Raw genomic sequence first — 21709 nt, 5'->3', positions numbered from 1 at the left:
GAGTGATGCCAGACGAAACTATTCTCTGTTGCTATGTCATTCCCACCTGACCATGTTGAACATAATTTCGGCCTTGTACAGATATCTAAAAATATACATATTACTGTTTTAAAATATTAGGAAATGGAATTTGGATTGATATAGTTTTAAAACAATAGCTGAAAATTCAAATTTATGAAAATCTCATTTACAAAATTTATGATCAACTATTATAATTTTAAAAGCTGTCTGGTATTTAAGAAATAAATAACCTCCGAGGTCGAGAAATGTTGTTTGAAAGATAAAAGCCGAGGTGTATGCCAAGGCTTTTTTATTTCAAGCAACATTTCGCGACCTCTGACTCAGAGGTTATCTGCTTCATTCGCTAACAAGGACTTTAACTCTATTCCACTAAGAGCTCTAAAATACGGCTGAACGTTTCCTCTGTAGACAAACGAATTATGTCACCATGTCTCGATTACGCTGTTCCATTTAACACCAGAGGGGAAATTTGTTTGCTTACCTGTATATGGAATGCAGACGATTGGAATTTTCGTTGTGTTAAAAATAGCTTTTTTTAATTACAAATTTGTTCGAAACATATATTAATGAATTTAATGAATATACAATTACAAAGTTATGTTTCTATTTTATTGCTTTAATAAGGACTAAAATCACGTTGTTTAAATACTAATATCGCGACTACCTCGGAGTTATCTAACTTACTACCGCTCTTTTGCGGGGCAGTCGAGAAAGCTGTAGATTTTTGGGGCACATGACATTGTTTACAGTTGTAACAATCAAATGATTCGAACAATTTAATGCCAAAAGTAAAATGTATTGCCAAGAATTGGACTCTGAATAGTAGATTGTCAAATAAGCTTTAAAATGTGACGATTTTCAATGAAATTTTAATGAGAAGAGTTCACTTACTTTAAAATATCGTTAAAAATGTAACTTTTAGGATTAGCTCGTCTCAAAAATTAATTAGGCTAGCTGGTTCATTGATTTTTAAGCAAAGGTATTCCACCAGGATTTTTTTACTTTTCTGTCCTTATAAACTCTACAATGACCGTAGTCATACAATGACTATTGTATTCAATAGCACATTTGCCCCCTTCCAACAGACGTTTCCTACCTTCATCGCGAAAGAGTTCCGCTAAGTTGAGTAACCGCGATATCAAGTATTGCGTAGGGAGGTCCAAGAACAACCCGCTTGGCTATAAAAACCGACATTCATCAGCAACGTTATGCAATTTACAGTGTTCAGACTGCGGAAGACGACACTTCGATGTGGTTTAAACAAGTATTTCACTCTACGGTCAAATATTCTTCTGAATTGCACATGTTTGATACGTGTTTCTGAGCTGATAATTTTTTGATGACGTTCGTGATTTATTGGAGTATACATCTTCGCTAGCCAAGGGTTTCTGATATGCTCCTCTCCTCATAAACCCTTGGCATACGGTGAAGTCCAAAGACGGGATTGTTTTCCGTCACGTGATCTCGAATCTATCAGGTACGCACAGATTGCGTCATCGCCAGAAATAAAGACACGTGTTAAAAAAAATTAAATCAAAGTTTTTTCAAGAATAATTAAGAAGCAATAATTGAGTTATGTTTATTCATTATATATAGAACAAATCTGAAGCCTCAATATAGATTCTTAATCACATTTTAGGAGATATTGGATGACACCATTGCTATTCATAGAATTGAATGTTATCTTACGGATCGTTGTTTACTTGCGTTTTTCATTTCCGAGATTAAAGAGTGAAGATGTATTCCGAACGCAAATATCGTCAATTACAAAAAACCATTGCTGATTGGTCGACCTGGGTGTACTGAAATCCAATCGGAACTCTGGAAAAAAATCCCGATTTCTATGAACACCGTAGGCCAAGGGTTTAAGAGAAACCCTTGGCTAGCGAAGATGTGGAGAATAATGTCTGCAGCATTTTTTTTATCTCGGCAATAATCTTAGTAGAATAACTGATTAACTATTTTTATGTGAATGTTCGGCCTTTATTTATACATGCAGTAAGTTGTCCATGGATATTTCCGTTTTTTCTTGATCATGTCAAAGGAGCTCGTGTCAGGTGTGACTGGTCGGCAGGGGTTGCTCCCTCCTTCAAGGCACCTCATCCCACTTGTGATGTTTTGGAGGTCCGTGTTTGCTTCGCTACTATTTTGTTATGTCGAATGGACCAGCCACGTAGCATCGTTTTTGAAATGGGGGGAACCAGAGAAATTTTTTTACTTACTTAAGTTGACAAGCAAAAAAAAAAAAAGAAAGGAAAAGGTTGCCTACAGTCGAAAATCATTTTTCGTGGTGGTGGTGGTGGTGGTGGGGACGGGGTGGGGAGGGGGGGGGGGGGGGGGTAGTAACAAAGTTTTTCCAATAACAACTTCTTTCAATACCAATTTCTTGGACCTACAATACTACATTTTCATTATATCACAAATTTATTTCTTTGGGGGGGGGGGGGCAACCAGCCTTTCAGTGAACATTTCCTACATTGTAAGTAATGTCGTGAAAAAAAGGGACAGCCCCCCCCCCTCCCCGTTGCTACGTGCCTGTGGACTATTGAACTGATCATTATCTCCACATATTCAATTGAGAAAAGTCATCTCATAACTATGTACAAGGTTCATCGATAATTAAGTACACAGGAGCAGAAGAAAAGATATTTAAAGCATTAATGCATATTCACTACATAATCAATAGAGCCCCGACATAACACCAGGACCCTAATACAGGATTTTGGTCTCACCCCTCAGGCCCTAGGGCGAGGAATGGGGCAGGGACCATGAAATTAAAAATTTTTCCTCCTATTAATCCATAGATGTTATATGCCAAATATGGTTGGAATTCGTTGAGCGGTTTCAGAGTGGAAGCTGAAAATGTGCAAATGTTAACACACGAAGGACGAAAAAAAAACAAAAAACAAATAGCAATAACTCATCCGAGTGACTCAGATGACTTAATAATAAATGAAGTTCTTTTTTTTTGTGAAATCAGTAAATTAAAGCAATATTGTGTTCAATCTATATATAAGCGTGCTTACAGAATGTAAAATATAGGTTGAAAGAATTTATCAGTTTCAATTTTAAATAAATCTGACCAGCTTTTAGGAACTTCTCTGTGATCCAATCTGATTCCTTCTGATCTTCAATCGCTACAAGGTAAGCTCCTTGGGACTCACAAAAATCCTATTTATATATATATATAAAAAAAAATGTAATATACACAATGTGTTTAAAATCTTTCTGTAACTTGTATTGATATTTTCTTTAATCAAATCAATGTATGTATTTATATATACATGTATAATTTTATATATGCATTGAAAACAAAAAAATGCCGAATTTTGGTTTGGAAACAGTTTAAAATTACGATCAATTTTGTATAGCGTGAAAAAATATTTTTGTTGTTTTTCGTGGTATTTAGAGACCCTCGAGTTCATAACTTTCTCAAATTATAAAATTTCTTTTGTATTTTTATTCAACACTTCCTCAACCTCGAAATCAAACCCCCTACCCGAGGTCTCTGAAGAAACTGTAGCTCTTCAGGTCTGTACATAGATTGGATTTGAAACTTTGCAACAGGCAGCAATTATTTGAATTCTGTTCCTTAGTGTAGTCTACTTGAGTATCAATTTATATTCAAATCAGATCAAAAGTGTAGGGAGAGTATAGAGCTATGAAAATATTTTGAAGAAATTTCTCTATTTATAGTAACCATGGCAATATAGAATGTCTACTTGTGTGCTAAATTATACTGAAATCAGAACAAAATTGTACGAGGAGACGCGTTTAAAAGGAATTTCATAGTAATTTCTATTTTTATACAGTAACCATGGCAACAATTTTCATCGAAATCAAAACCGTGGTTTATATTATGTATCTCAGCGCAGTCTTCTTGTTTGCCACGTTATATTGAAATCAGACCAAAACTGTAGGAGGAGTAGCGTTTTAAAAGAATTTCACAAATTTCTATTTTTAGTAACAATGGCAATACCGTTCATTGAAATCAAAAACCGAAGCCCTAAATTATGAAACTTAGTAATGTCTACTTGTGTTCCAGGTTATACTGAAATGAGACCAGTAAAGTATTAGGAGTAACGGTTTAAAGGAATTTCACAAAAAATTCTATTTTAAATAACCATGGCGACACCGTTCATTGAAATCAAAAACTGGTGCACTAGATTATGTATATTAGTCTAGTCTACATGTGCGTCAGACCAATAGCATATTTTGAAAAAAATTGTTTACAGACAGACGGACAGCTACAGGTGTAGACAGACAGCTACACGGACGGACGACGGACACATTACTATCGCATAAGCTCTTCTGGTCTCTCACCAGTAGAGCTAAAAAAAACAATATTTCTTTCGCAAATCTCGAAAATCCGACCCCACGAAAATGTAACATTGCAGTACAGTACATTAATATTATTAAATCAGTTATATGTCAAGAAAATGGGGTGTGATTGTGGGCCCCTTTCCCGACTCCAAACTGCCCCCCCCCCCAATCTTTTCAAGATTTATGAATCCTCCACTGACATATATGGATTGTTGATCTACCTTTGCTTGGGTCCAATCCACAAACGTCTCATTATACAGATAACAGTGACCATTAAATACGGACCAGGCTTCTGGACAATCTGAAATGATCAAACAAGGAATTATTTAATAACTTGTCCTCCTTAATAGCTGACATAATATTTTTGTTGTTGCTGCTGTTTAACGTCTCTCGCGAGAATTTTTAATTACATCGAGACTCCACCACGTGTCAATGGAAACTGCAAATTTTGTCCGGTACTCCGAACCAACGGCCATTTAGAAGTGAGGAATCTGTTTCGTGCCAGCGCCTACTGCAGGTCCTCGGTTTATACGGCATCATCCGAAAGACCGGTCTCCACGTCCCGGATTCGAACCGGAGACCCCCTACTTCGCAACTCTAGAGCAGGCGCTCAAATCACCACGCCACGTATACGACTACTAAATAATAATCATAACAAATACTACATACAGACCTCTATATTTTTCGACACTTAATTTACTTGATAGCGATTTGTTATTTATAAACAAGAGAAGTGTTTGCAAATTACCAAGTGTGTAAATCAACAAGCTAAAATAGTCTTAACAGCAGAGAAAATGGCTTGTATCGTGCCTAAAATCGTAATTCTTACATTGTGCGCAATCATTATCGGCAGTTTTAACGCCATTGCACAGGGCGCTGATGAGCATTGTTTTCTTTGATTTTTATTTTTTATTTTTTTTTTTTTTGAGTCGCCTGCGTGTCGAAGTGTAGAGCGTCTGCCCTACGTCGCGGAGTAAGGAGGTAATCCTACCTCGCGGGTTCAAATTCCACTTAGGACGTGTAGACCGGTCCTTCGGATAAGACCGTTTAAACCGAGGTCTCGTGTCGCACTAGGTGCTGGCACGGAAAAGATCCCTTACTGCCAAGGGGCCTTAAGTGCCGAGTAAAGGACAAAGTTTTAAGCCCTTCATCGGCAAGTGGTGGCGTCTCTATATTCATATGAGTGAAAAATCTCGGGAGGGATGTTTAACAACAAACAAACAAACATTCTTATTTTTGTATGCCATCGGTCCATTAACAGCACCTTGCAATGCAGACAATTGAACGGCATGGACAGGTGCTGTTATACATTTAGGACCGATGACATTCAAGATTACATGTATTTAAGGCTTATATTAAAATTTTATGTACTCAATACGTTTTTCGTTATTTATCAGTGTTTGTTTCTTACAACTTGATTATGAACCTAGCGGCTTTCAGACTTTTGAGCTTAAAATACGAGAGTCGCTGACGTGGAAAGTTGAACAATGCGAGGAAAAAAGATGAAAAAATTTTAAAAGTACAAACGCACATATATATATATATATATATATATATATATATATATATATATATATATATATATATATATAATTTAAAACTTCATTATAATATACGGTAACACTTTAAACACATCACATTTTCATGGAAAAGTCAGTTTGCCATTAATTTATTTAAATTGTAATGCATGTAATCCCTGATAGGTAAATCGCCTAGGTGTTAATAAAATCCATTGTTTAATCCTTCGGAAATATCCATTTCTTTTTAATCCTTTGAGGCTTAGAGATCAGAAAACATTGTAAATAGTATATTACCTTCTGCTCTTTATAAGAATTATTGTGACAAGCCCCAAAGATTAACATTCGTCCATAAATAACACTAGTGTCTACAGGAAATACCTGAGGTGCAACAAGACAACTTATTCCACACGATGCACCTAAACAGGAATCAGATGAAGAAAATCCTTCACAATAACGGAAATGGTGGACACGAGTAATCCCACCATGTTGGAAAAATTCATTATTGTCATTGCAAGAAATCGATGTGTTTATTGGTCTTTTTTTTCTTGTTGTTATATTTTTCACTGTTGGTAATTATATTAACAATGATGAAAACATGTGCATTTTATAGAAATCTCATGATTTCGATCCACATTTGTATCGATTCCACAGAAAAGCATATCGACCGAAATCAAAATAAATATGGATGGACCGTATGAAAGAGCTTTATTACTTATATGATTTTTGGATGACATTGAAAAATCAAATTTAATTTGATAAGAATACAACGTCATATACCTCTTTCTTTTTCTTTCAAAGTTTTCCTTTCTTTTTTTCTCCTCTCTTAACATATAAAAACTAGACACCAAATCAAAGTAAGCTGAATAAATATAATTTTATTGTGTTTCCTACATGTACATTTATTAACTGAAGAAATAACATAGGGAATGTATAATCAAATGTTTACATACAATTATGAACTTTGTTGGAGGTCAGTACATTTGTATGTTGTTTTAAGGACTCATGGCAAGAGATATTTACAGAAAGTGATAGCGACGTAGCTTGCGTCAGGCAATCCAATTAAAATTAGATGTTTGATCCACTCGCATACTCGCTGGTGCCACAAGTATGCGAGCGGATCTAACATTTAATTAGTCCCCTACCGGTGAAAGCGGAGGGGACTATAGGTTTTTTCTGAGCTTGTCAGTTCGTCTGTCTATCCGTACGTCCGTCTGTCATTCTGTGCCACTTTGTTTTTCGCATTTATTTTCTTAACGCTTGCAGACATTGAGCTGATTTTTGGTATGTTAGTGTATCTTGATCACAGATGATCTACAGATCAAATTTGAATTTCATTTCGCGTCACTGATTTTTGAGGGAATTATGGCAATTTTATTTTTCTTTTTTATAATTGGGATTACGGTCGGGTTCGTAATGCACTAAATTAATATTCCGAACGAGCCTCTATCCTAAAGAGAAAAGGGGAAGCCGGTAGGGGACATGTATTGCTTATGCAAAATTCTCAGAATGCTTGTTTTAATTAGACTGCTTGAGATGTCCGTATCATAATCTGTGTCTGAGGTCAATATCACGTGCTCTGAGTCCTTCAAACCACAAAGTGGCCGTTCACCGAAGTCAATAATTATTATATAATATAACAAGTTCATCTTTTAAATAAGATAGATGAGCAAAGCACCATAGCAATTTTGAAACACAGAAAGGAAGATTTCGTTATCAACTAATTTTGTTTTGCTATATTCTTTAATGTTTATCGAGACTGGAATCTGATAGTTAGAGTTAAAAAAAATTTTGAGAAGTGTGTTTTATAGAATTAAAATCATATAAGTTTACAAAATGCATTGTATCAATCGATTAACGTGTCTTGCCAACAAACTTTGAAAAATGAGATTTTTTGATGATGCTGACGGTATTATCCAGGAACGTGGTATAACTCGCAAGCTAGACGTCTAGAATCTTAACGTTATATGACCTAAGATCAGAGCTGTGGAATTTTTTTCCCGAAAGCCTGTCATTCTGGCAGACATGTACACAAACTTTGCCTGTCCGAATGAAATTAAGCCTGTCCGAATGTTAACAATTAAATGTTTATTGAAAAATGAAATAAAACACAAACTGCATGTTTTAGAAGTGTATTCAATTGTAACAGTTTTCAATAATTAAGCATTTTCATACTCTAATTCTTGCTCTCTCACCACCTCTCTCATCTTTCTATCATTTTCATCCAAATCTTGCTCACACTCGGACTATGTGTTACTTTCTTGATCAGCACCCACTCTCTCGTCTTCGATTCTTTCATCACTTTCTCTGACTCTCTCCCTCCTCTTCACTTTCACTCTCAATCACTTGAGCCCCGTGGGGATCCGGGTTAGAATAGGTCCTCAGTACCCCCTTGCTTGTCGTAAAAGGCGACTAAATGGGGCGGTCTTTCGGATGAGACCGTACAAACCGAGGCCCCGGTGTGGCACGATAAAGATCCCTCCCTGCTCAAAGGCCGTAAGTGCCGAGCATAGGCCTAAATTTGCAGCTCTTCAACGGCAATGGTGACGTCTCAATATCAGTGAAACATTCTGGAGAGGGACGCTAAACAGTATACAATCAATCAATCAATCACTTGATGTGAGCGTACAGAAAGCTGTGAAGAATCATCTGCGGATGTCTTTCGAGAATTGGTATTCCCAGGAAATTGTGTCACAGCTAACGAAGTTGCGGACAGTAAAACAGTTGTTAATCCCGTCGATTTGACACTTACTAAACTTAAGCCTACATCTGCCAAGTGGCATGTACAAATGTTTCAACATATCAAGAATAAACTTTAAATCATTCGCAGCGGCTTTAGTGAGGCGGGGATTACAAACGCACTGAAAACCCGTCTTGAAGATGAGTTTACCTTGGCTACACTCACTGAAAATTAATGCCACACTAGAAACCACTACTAATGATGTCAGAACACTGCGACATTTAAGTCCGGACACGACAAAGTCCGGACTTTTAGGTACCCTTTCGAAAAGACCTACATTAGATTTTTTTCTATATTTTGGTGGGATTTTTTATTCTGACCTCATCATGTCAATCTCAACTTCCACATTGTAGTAGTTTTCTCATAAACCTCTGTCAAAACCTAAAATCCCATGGGAGAATGGCGGGATTTTTCATCCCACCAAAAATCCCACCAAAATCCCATGGGAGAAAAAGTACTGTGGGATAATTTCTCCCACATGGGAAAAAAAATCCCACGGTTGTTGCAAAAATGGGATTATTTTTCCCACAGGACAAAATATCCCACTAATTGATGTCAATATAGGATTTATCCCATATTTTTGGTATGTGATGGGAGAAATTATCCCACCAACCTATTAAATATATAACAAATCTGAAATAACCACAATAAGTAACCTTAAGCACCGTTAAGAGTGGTGTTTTATTTCTAGTGCCGAAGAATGTAACATGTAGTATACATGTAGTATTCTCAAAATATTTTTTTTTTCATTATCATTTTTTGTTATGTACCCCCAATAAGGCATATTGTCTTGCTACTAATGATTTGTCTGTCCACCATCAGTTGCCATTCATTTTCTTTGCAGTGGTTGTACACATTTAAATGATATTTGTTATACATGTATCTATCATATGAATATCTAGGTCTACGCAGGTTATCTATGTTACAATATATTTCTTTAACTTCTCTGAATGATTATGATTATAATGACAGCTGCTAACATAATTAATTAATATGATTAATGAATCCAAGATATGAACTTCATAATTCTGACAGTACTTTTTACATGTCTTTCAATTAAAAATGTGTCAAAGTCACAGATTTGTACTTCTGTTATTGTGTTTGATACAGTCATATTTCATTATTTGTTCACATGTAACATGTAACATGCTCCTTCCTAACACTTCTTTCTGATAATAAAATGTATTTCTTTTTATTTACACCTGTTTAGTGTCTGTTGAAAGGTGAATTTACCCAAGGCTCATATACAGCTATACTATCTGTACCTGTTGATATAACTTTGACCATTTACTGATTTATATACTCACTTGCTAGTTGCTTCACTTTGTGTTGAGATGATAATGAACTAATTCAAGCATGTTAAACCAATATCTCAAAGAAATGAATATGAATGAGACTAAATTGATTTAAATGTACGTGAATTAATCCTTAAAATTTAGTCTTTAAATCAATTATTGACTAAAATCTGATCAAATCACCAAATTCTTCTTTCCGAGTTCTTGCATCTCTGTTGCGACAATTCATCAAATGATGTATTATTTTACTACGATTGCCAAGCGCAGTTGAGATCTCGGATGATTTACAGTCAACTCGTACACAAACCAAGTCGTACTTAAGGTTTAAAAAAAAGTGAGGAGTCAACTCCTCTACAAAGGTTTTTCTTTATGCCTCTGATTTTTCCTATACCATTATGCGCAGATTGTCTTTGTTTTCCCGGTGCAATTAAATCTGAGGCATCAACTCCTACATATTTTAATATTGTAAAGGTAATATATTATATATTTTAGACAACTAAATTTGATTAATAAACATCACTGCAACAAGATATACATGTATGTAAAATTTTACATTTTAACATTAGTCTTCTTTTTGTAAGTGCAAGTAATATATGTGGATATAAATGTAACTTGATATAATGCAGATAAGAAAGTTATCTTAAATATTTCAACAACATTAACAACAACAAAAATAATATTCCAAATTGGCTTAATATGATTGAGAAAAAAAAAGAAGAAAAAGAAATGGTCATTTAAAGGCAGAGAATTTTTACCGGGTGGTATTTTTATTCCAGGTGAGGGAGCTAGGGGCTAATTTTGTACAGGTGTGATTGCCTTGGAGCTAGCAGTCTACCTGCATGAATGGATACACAGTGAAATACCCTAAGGTGTCATTAACTAATTATACCTGTGATAGGGATTTTAAAACAACTTTGAATAAGTAGTAGAAAGGCTTCTCAAGTACCAAGGTATTGAATTATATATTTTTTAATGTTTAATTTAACACCCCTATCCTTTAAAAAGAATTATTATATCATATACTATAAACTGCCTTTATGAGAACTCACCATTATGACTCTTCGAGCATAACATAATTATGGATTCTCCCCATGAAAATTTCAGTCCTTTAATATTTACAAATTATAATTTCAGATTTCGAAAGTTCATGCTTTTATAAGAAAAAAAAATCCCATACTTGCCAAATTTCATTCAAAAATGAAAAAGTTATGACCATTTAAGAGAACTGAACACACCGGTATGACTGACTGCATATAGCTTTGTTATGGATTCTCCCTATGTAAATTTCAGATCTTTTACAATTTATCATGTAAGATTTACATAGTTTATGCCATTGCAAGAAATATAAAACCAATTATACTTGCCAAATTTCAGTGAAAAAGGAAAAAGTTTTGACCATTTAAGGAAACTGAACACACCGGTACGACTGACTGCATTATTATAGCCTGGTGATGGATTCTCCCTATGTAAATTTCAGTTCTCTTACAATTGATCATGTAAGATTTACAAAGTTCTTGCCACTGTTAGAAAAATAAAACCATACTTGCCAAATTTCAGTGAAAGAGAAAAAAGTTATGACCATTTAAGAGAACACACCAGAGTACGTATACGCCTGACTGAATATAACCTGGTGATGGATTCTCCCTATGTAAATTTCAGTTCTCTTACCGCTTATCATGCAAGATTTACAAAATTTATGCCATTGCAAGAAAAATAAAACCAAACTTGCCAAATTTCATTGAAAAATGAAAAAGTTATTACCATTTAAGAGAATTAACACACCAGAGTACGCCTGACTGAATATAACCTGGTGATGGATTCTCCCTAGGTAAATTTCAGTTCTCTTACAATTTATCATGTAAGATTTACAAAGTTCATGCCATTGTAAGAAAAATAAAACCATACTTGCCAAATTTCAGTGAAAAAGGAAAAAGTGTTGACCATTTAAGGGAACTGAACACACCAGTATGACTGCATGACTGCATATAGCCTGGTGATGGATTCTCCCTATGTAAATTTCAGTTCTCTTACCGCTTATCACGCAAGATTTACAAAACTTATGCCATTGTAAGGAAAATAAAACCAAACTTGCCAAATTTCATTGAAAAATGAAAAAGTTATTACCATTTAAGAGAACACACCCTGGTACGACTGACTGATTATAGCCTGGTGATGGATTCTGGATCCCTATGTAAATTTCAGATCTCTTACAATTTATCATGTAAGATTTACATAGTTTATGCCATTGCAAGAAATATAAAACCAATTATACTTGCCAAATTTCAGTGAAAAAGGAAAAAGTTTTGACCATTTAAGGAAACTGAACACACCGGTACGACTGACTGCATTATTATAGCCTGGTGATGGATTCTCCCTATGTAAATTTCAGTTCTCTTACAATTGATCATGTAAGATTTACAAAGTTCTTGCCACTGTTAGAAAAATAAAACCATACTTGCCAAATTTCAGTGAAAGAGAAAAAAGTTATGACCATTTAAGAGAACACACCAGAGTACGTATACGCCTGACTGAATATAACCTGGTGATGGATTCTCCCTATGTAAATTTCAGTTCTCTTACCGCTTATCATGCAAGATTTACAAAATTTATGCCATTGCAAGAAAAATAAAACCAAACTTGCCAAATTTCATTGAAAAATGAAAAAGTTATTACCATTTAAGAGAATTAACACACCAGAGTACGCCTGACTGAATATAACCTGGTGATGGATTCTACCTAGGTAAATTTCAGTTCTCTTACAATTTATCATGTAAGATTTACAAAGTTCATGCCATTGTAAGAAAAATAAAACCATACTTGCCAAATTTCAGTGAAAAAGGAAAAAGTGTTGACCATTTAAGGGAACTGAACACACCAGTATGACTGCATGACTGCATATAGCCTGGTGATGGATTCTCCCTATGTAAATTTCAGTTCTCTTACCGCTTATCACGCAAGATTTACAAAACTTATGCCATTGTAAGAAAAATAAAACCAAACTTGCCAAATTTCATTGAAAAATGAAAAAGTTATTACCATTTAAGAGAACACACCCTGGTACGACTGACTGAATATAACCTGGTGATGGATTCTGGATCCCTATGTAAATATCAGATCTCTTACAATTTATCATGTAAGATTTACATAGTTTATGCCATTGCAAGAAATATAAAACCAATTATACTTGCCAAATTTCAGTGAAAAAGGAAAAAGTTTTGACCATTTAAGGAAACTGAACACACCGGTACGACTGACTGCATTATTATAGCCTGGTGATGGATTCTCCCTTTGTAAATTTCAGATCTCTTACAATTTATCATGTAAGATTTATAAAGTTTATGCCATTTTAAGAAATATAAAACTATACTTACCAAATTTCAGTGAAAAAGGAAAAAGTTTTGGCCATTTAAGGGAACTGAACACACCGGTATGACTGCATGACTGCATATATAGCCTGGTGATGGATTCTCCCTATGTAATAGATATATATATATAATCTTTTAAATAATTAACAATAATTTATATTTAGGAAGTTTAAGTAGCTGACATAATAAAAAATATATCAAGTTTGACATACATTTAGATCTATTTCAATGCAAAAGCAATATCGATCAATATCGCCTGACTGCATTATGCAGAATGAAAATTCAGTTCTCTAAAGGTCATACGCAACATACCGGTAGTTTGAACTTTATTAGGATCTTCCCTGGAGTTTCAGAGTTTCACTTAATGAAGGACCTGGGTACAATACTTTGAATGTCTTTATATGGATTTGTACACCTCTTCTAAAACTATGTTTGATGAAAAAGAAATCTGGAAATTATGTTCTGTAATTATGCCCCCGGATCGAAAGATCGGGGGTATATTGTTTTTGTCCTGCCTGTCTGTCTGTCTGTTTGTTTGTTTGTTTGTCCCCCAACTTTAACCTAGCCCATAACTATTGAGTGGTAGGGGCTATGGCTTTCATAATTCATAGGTGTGTTACTTGTGACATAACCTTTCTTTGGGTACCACCAAATTTGACCTCTTGACCTTGACCTTGGAGTTCACATAAAGATTTCACTTAAAGATTGCCCATGACCCAAGGGTGTGTCATGACCTTGACCCAAGGTCATTTGGAGAAGTTCAAGGTCACTGGTAGAAAAATTTAATAATTCGTGTCCGGTCCATATCTTTCTTAAGGATAAACTTGGTAGGTTTTCATTTCACACAAAGATTGCCCATGATCTATGGGTGTGTCATGACCTTGACCCAAGGTCATGTGGGGAAGTTCAAGGTCACTGGAAGAAAAATTTCATAATTTGTGTCCAGTCCATATCTTTCTTATTGATAAACTTGGTAGGTTCTTATTTTACTCAAAGATTGCCTATGACCCAAGGGTGTGACATGACCTTGACCCAAGGTCATTTGGGAAGTTCAAGGTCACTGGAAGAAAAATTTTATAATTCGTGTTTGATACATATCTTTATTATGCAAAAACTTACTTCTGAAAAACCCAGCGGGGGGTATTTTGTCCCAATTGGACAGTTCTAGTTCTATTTGTTATCAACTTTAACTTTCGCCATAACTTTTGAACAGATCAAGATAGAGACTTCATATATAAAATGCATAGACTCCACTAATTAAGCACTTTCAACTGACACCAAGGACAATGACCTTTTGACCCTGACTGTGACCTATATGCTAAAAATAGATTTTTCGAACTTTCGGTATAACTTTTAAACAATAGGAGATAGAGACTTGATATTTGGTATGCCTTCTTCACTAGTTAAGTGCTTTCAAACGACACCGAGGTCAATGACCTTGTGACCTTGACTGTAACCTTTATGCTAAGAATAGCTTTTTCAAACTTTGTTGCTGTGGGGGCACAGTGTTTCACAAACACATCTTGTTTTTGTATATTTCTTTGAATAATGCAAACATTTTCACAATTTGATATTTTTTCAAAACCCCTAGTAACACTAAATTAGAAACATAAAGAATTATTGTTCACTTCCAACATATAAATTCTAACATTAATTATAGTGAACATAATGTATGTAAAAACTTAATTGATTTGTTATCCAATGTAGTTTTAATAGTCAAGCTGATGGATGTGATCATGGTGATAGGGATACATTTCAAAAACTAACTAGTGGTAAATAAAGCACCGTAGTATTAAGCTTTGAATGCATTGATAAAAATGTCTTATTTCATCATGTTCATTACATGTACCTGGGTTGTTTTTTTTTGCCGGTAGGTGGTTATTTCAGTTAGGTTAATAAAGAGAAACATACGAGATGTAATTAAATTTCATTCTTATATATTCATTCATAAAGATGATGAAGATACCCAACATAATGATTAAAAGATAAAGAGAATAAATCAGATTGGTGATCAATATATCCAAAAGACAGGATGGTGGATCTAAAGGGAATGGGTTCCAATATTTTCCTTTGTTTATTGCATGGTTTTGAATTTCACATTTACCCCAGACAAATCAAAATGAGTTATTTGTAGGTTGATCTAATTAAGATCTAGAGGCTTTATCTTTTTGATTATGGCTAATTGATTTCAAACAGTTAGCTTATAAGTCATGTGATATCATGGTCCAAAGTTATGAGTGGTGGATCCAAGGGGAGTTGATATTGAATTTTTAATTACTTATCATGCTTATTGTAGATCATCATGGGATATACTAATAATTATTGCACATTTCTTTAAACATTTAAGTAACCTTTCTTTGTGTGATAAGTGATGGATCAAAGGCATGTATATTTCACCAGTAATTGTTTTGATAGTTGAGGTGGATCCAAGGGGGTGGATAGATATATTTTTAAATATTAAATTTTGTAATGTGTCAAAGGAATCAATAATGATCATGTGATGTTTATGGTTAATTGATTTTAAACATTTAACTTATATATCATGTGTGATCAAAATCTAAACTTATAAGTGGTGGATCCAAGGGGGTGGATATTAATCTTTTTTAAATATTTGTGGTGGGTGCAGGATCAAAGAATATTAATGATCAATGATTATGGTTAATTTATTTCAGACATTTAGCTTATATGTCATGTTTGATCATGATCTTAATTTTAAAGTGATGGGTCCAAGGGGGAGTGGATATTTATGTTATATAGTAGTTGTGGTTGATCCAAGGGGAGTGGATATTAATTTTAAATACATGTATTTGTGATGGGTAAAAGGATATTAATGATTATAGGCTTATAGCTAATTGATTTCAAACATTAAGATTATATGTCCTGTATGATCAAGATCTAAACTTATAAGTGGTGGGGAGTGGATATTAATTTTATTCTTTTTTTTAAATATTTGTTGTGGATCAAAGGATATAAATGATTATGGCTAACTGATTTCAACATTAAGCTTATATGCCATGTGTGATCATGGTCTTAACTTATTAGTGGTGGATCCTTGAGGAGTAAATTTTTTATTTTAAAATATTTGTGGTGGATCAAAGGATTTTTTTATTATAGTTTTTTAAAAAGAAGAATTGCTGTCCATCCAAGTGTTTACAGAAGATTCCCACTAATGCAGTTTTTTCCATCAGGAAGCAGTTTTGGAAACTGGTCATTACTCAGCAGAATCAGGAGATTTCAGTATTGTATGCAAACAAAGATAAGACAGTGTCACTAGCACAAATTTAAGTCCCCTTTCGGTTGATTGTACTTTTTCTTAACAAATAAAAATCAGTATCTCAGACACTCCTCTTCTCTTGGCAAGTCATTTGGTTGAGTTTTCTCTGGCAATAGTATTTGTTTATGACCCTCACTTTAATTAAAATGGCTCTGCAAAAGCAGTTTAACAATGGATATATAACAGTCAATTTTGCATTGTTATGCCTCTAGATCTGCCACATAAAAAATAATTTGAATTTGTATATAATTGAAGATAAAATGCTTCATAAAGTATATTCAGACATTGCATTCTTATCCCATTATTCCCATATCTGCTTATTTATTTATCCCATGGGATTAAAAATACCCAGTATTATGTACTTTGCAGGATTTTTAATCCTAAGAAGGGCAAATATGGGATTTTTAATCCTATGTCGCCTATTATGGGAGAAAAAATCCCATGGGAGAAAAAATCCCTCAAAGATTTTTTTCTCCCATGGGATTTTGGTGGGATGAAAAATCCCGCCATTCTCCCATGGGATTTTAGATTTTGACAGAGGTTTATGAGAAAACTACTACAATGTGGAAGTTGAGATTGACATGATGAGGTCAGAATAAAAAATCCCACCAAAATATAGAAAAAAATCTAATGTAGGTCTTTTCGAAAGGGTACCTAAAAGTCCGGACTTTGTCGTGTCCGGACTTAAATGTCGCAGTGTTACAGGCTTATTTAAGATTTGAACTTGTTTGATATTAAATAAATATAGTTTCTTACATTGTATTTTATTGCATGTGTAAGGTACAAAGGAGATAATATTCCAGGCGCACTCTCCTATTAAGGAGGTAAAGATCTAGGTCCGCCAAAATTATTTGCATACCTTTGAACAGTCAAAACGTCAAATTTTACACCCGCTAAAAAAAACCCGGTATACGGTACTTGTATTGTAGCAAATCGAAGAGGATCCACTCCAAAACAATTTCAATGAATACAAAAAGGAGTTAATCATTTAATCAATATTACTTCGACATGGGGTCTTATTATATATATATAATATAGTCTCATCCGAAAGACCAGTCTCCACATCCCACAAAGGGATTCGAACCCCTGACGCAAGGATCAACTCCTTACTCAACGATTATAGAGCACACGCTCTATAACCACCGCGGGCGATTTTCCTCTTGTATAACATACCGCTATTAATTTATGATTTTTTAAATATGAATTTAGTCTTGCTATGTTTAACTTCTATCGGGAATGGTTTATTAACAGTGCATTTAATCAGAATGCTTACTCACCATTGACAACGTTGAACAATCTCCAACCAGCATGAGACGAAGTGGTTGCTACACCGTGCAGAGAACATCGAAGAAGCCTGCATTCTCTTGTATCAGAGTTGAAAACAAATCCTTCGCACAATTGTTCAGATATACAGACCATTGCACATTGACTTTTATATATTGCTTTTACGTAGTAAATGTATGTATCGTTTTTCAATGGTAAAATATTGTCAAAATTGGAGTTGGATTCAAAAAATGCAAGAGTAGGAATTTGCGCAAATGCTAAATTTAGGTATATCACAATTCCTAGACATGTCGCTATTTCATCCATCATACCATTCAACATCCTATACATTACGGACTGCTTTTGCTTTCATTTATGGACGGAACATCTATTCAATATTCGATTAGTTAATGGTGTTTCGTAAATATGCAAACAAGCTGATCCAATTTGAAATTCAGTCAAAACGTCTGGCGTAAAACAAAACATTGATTTATAAAAAGTGATCAATTAAAAAAAAACTTCAGTAGAACATTTTAAGCGTACAGGTTAGTTTTCTTTCTCTCGTTGATGATCCGTTTAAATCTGTACATCGTCAGTGATTTTATGTACAGTATATAATTATCGATATTCATTGTTTCATGCATGTAGATATCAAAAACAGTCATTGGTCCTATGAATCTTTTATTGCTGGTATTCAAATTTCCTCAGACTTTGCTTAAAATCACAAGACAATCGATCTCTAACAAAAATTATGTTTTAATAGAATTTTTCTCTCAAGTATGGAATTGTTTTTTGTTCTAAAAAATACCCTAGCAGAACTATTAAATGAACAAAAGAAACTTTATTATCACTTAAAATTTCAACCCAAACCTAATCCTAAGAGGTTTTTTTTATTTCAATACAGGTCGGTAACTTAAAATGGGGGGAAAAAGCAGTTCGTAAAACACATTTGTCAAAAGAATAGACCTTTGTACTTATAATGGATAGGACGCTGAAAAGGCTTCCGGTTAATATTAAAACTAAATAAGCTTTTGCGTAAACTTTTGTCGTCGTGTCTAACAATTGAGAAAAATATCCATTCCCTTCCTCTTTTCAGTTATTACGATTAGGAAGACAACTCGACAAAGATTCTTGGTAGAGTTATCATTGATTGTCTTACAGCATACAATAAAATTTTTATTTACAGTAAACTGTTTTTCTTGCAAATATAATTATGTTTTCAAAAACCCCTTTTTATTTTTAAAATAATTTCATCGTCGCAAACCACGGCCAAAATGTACGACCCTCTCCCATTCTGGCCGTGGTTGAACGAGGAGAGAATTCTTCGTAGCTCATTTAAATATTGACCAATGCGAGTAAAGCATAGTCGGGTGATGAACTTTAATGCGACCTTTCAATACCTAATCGCAGTGTACGAAATATCTCTTGTATACTGCTGACGTATATAGTATATATTGATTTCAAATGCGATGGAAACAAAACTTGTCATTGAATATGACGTCAGAATAGAGAGACGTAAATATTCAAGATAACGACACTTTATGTGGTCAAGCAGCTGCGGGTAGGAGCGAGCTATAAGCGGACTCCGGACCATGGCTTTAGACGATGTAATAATTTTAGCGTTTAAAAAACGTCTGCCCGTAAAGTGTTGGCATACGTCTCTCGATTTACTTGTTTGACGTCCAGGTTTAATTTGCGGCCAAGCCGGGACAAGGGAACTAACACGAAATGATGTACGATTTAAACGTCCTACGTATCTATACTAGTCTACTATGTTAAAAATAATAGACTCAGCGTTTAGTTTACATCAATATAACACCAATAAATCGGTGTGAACTGTCTTTTGTTTGAAATATTTTAAATATAAGTAATGATAATTGATTTTAAGCTTTAATGTTTTAAATGTACCTCAATCAATGAAAGAATAATTTGGGAGTTAAAGCAAAGCATTCTTTTACAAGGTTCTTCACGATTTTTAATGATTTATATCAAAGATAAAACAATATAATATAATAAACCGAATACTGAGTAGTCACATTATATGGCTTTAAAACGTAACATGCCTTTAAATATTTGCCACAAGTTAAATCGTGAGGGATCTTTATCATGGCAACGCACGGGGCCTCGGTTCTTAAGGCGTCATCCGAAGAACCCGCTACTTTCACTTCAAAGTGCCGAGTACATTGCGAAGGAAAAGTTGCAACTCACGTTCTTTAAAATTAGTCGAATTTGATCAAGCATGGCTTTGCTATTCTTGAGAAGATTTTAAAGAATCTTTCCTATATTTCTAGATAAAACTTTGATCGGCCATTGTGGCCCCTCCCTACCCTCTGCATGGGGTCATGATGTGAACAAACTTGAATCTACACTACCTGAGGATACTTCCATATAAATATGACTAAACATGGCTTTGCTATTCTTGAGAAGAAGATTTATAAAGAATTTTCCTATAAACATGTATTTCTATGTAAAACTTTGATCGGCCATTAATATTGTGGCCCCGCCCTACCCTGTTTAAATAATACCATTTAAAAAATTCAAACCTAATCCATCATTTTTTTTTCCTTTGAGCTGGTAGATCGGGAGGCAGGTATTGAAAATAAACTAATTAAAAAAATATATATTAATAAGTTATTTGCTTTAGTTTAAAAAGTATTTGCAGAAATCTAGAACAAATTTTACACGTATGCATTTCTTTTCATGCATTTGAATGGAATATTAAAGTCAATATTTTTTTTTTACTGTTTTATTCTTAAACCTTTCATAATCAAATGCTCAATATGCTGTGTTCTTAACATCTATGACTCACACAGAATGATATATCATTGACTTTTCTTTTTAACTTGCGGACAGCGTCAAATAATTTACTTTAAATCATTGAAGAATTTCGATCATTATGCTTCAGATGTACATTGAAAAGGCAACTACCTTTCTTTTATTTACAATTTATGTAAAATGTCAAGATTTTGAATTTCAAAAAGGGACTTTTGAATACAACTATAATTTCGACAAAATATTGCCTTTAAATACTGATGCATATATCGATGTGCTTTTCAGCACCGATCAAATCAAGTGTGCAATAGAATGTATGAAAAGAAAGTTTTGTGAAGGATTTCTGTTCAATTCAGGGAGCACAGAATGTAGATTTCTTCGCTGTTCACTTGATGGACTAAAAACGTCGACAAATCACACCGGGTGGAACTATTATAGTTTCAAAAACGGTTAGTGTTATTCATACTCGGATGCATTTTAGGATAAAAAATAAGAATAAGAAAGAAAACGAATGTATAGTGATTAATCGCATTCATCAGTTAACAAATAAAAATCGAAGCAGGGACTTCCGGATGCACCAGAGATGGGATCAGGTACCTTGAAAAAAAATAAGCATTCCCTGTCCACTGCTCACAAATACAGAACAAATGAGCCCTATGTTTTTGATTAAGTACCGGGATTTAATAATTTTACGAATGTCCTTTAAAAAAAACTGGGTTTAACAAGAGATATTCCTGCTAATCTGTAGGATTTTCATTTTTTTTAATTTATAAACTTATTACTGATTTATTACATGTACTTGTTAAAGTTTTATGTTTTGATTCTTATTTTTACGGTGAAATCTTTCTAGAATTTTCCTATAAACATGTATTTCTATGTAAAACTTTGATCGGCCATTAATATTGTGGCCCCGCCCTACCCTGTTTAAATAATACCATTTAAAAAATTCAAACCTAATCCATCATTTTTTTTTCCTTTGAGCTGGTAGATCGGGAGGCAGGTATTGAAAATAAACTAATTAAAAAAATATATATTAATAAGTTATTTGCTTTAGTTTAAAAAGTATTTGCAGAAATCTAGAACAAATTTTACACGTATGCATTTCTTTTCATGCATTTGAATGGAATATTAAAGTCAAT

This window comes from Saccostrea cucullata, unplaced genomic scaffold (genome assembly GCF_032062105.1).
Source record: "Saccostrea cucullata isolate Sc308-1 unplaced genomic scaffold, CSIRO_AGI_Scuc_v1 ctg6005, whole genome shotgun sequence".
In the NCBI taxonomy this organism is placed as follows: domain Eukaryota; kingdom Metazoa; phylum Mollusca; class Bivalvia; order Ostreida; family Ostreidae; genus Saccostrea; species Saccostrea cuccullata.
Note: the sequence above shows the minus strand (reverse complement) of the source record.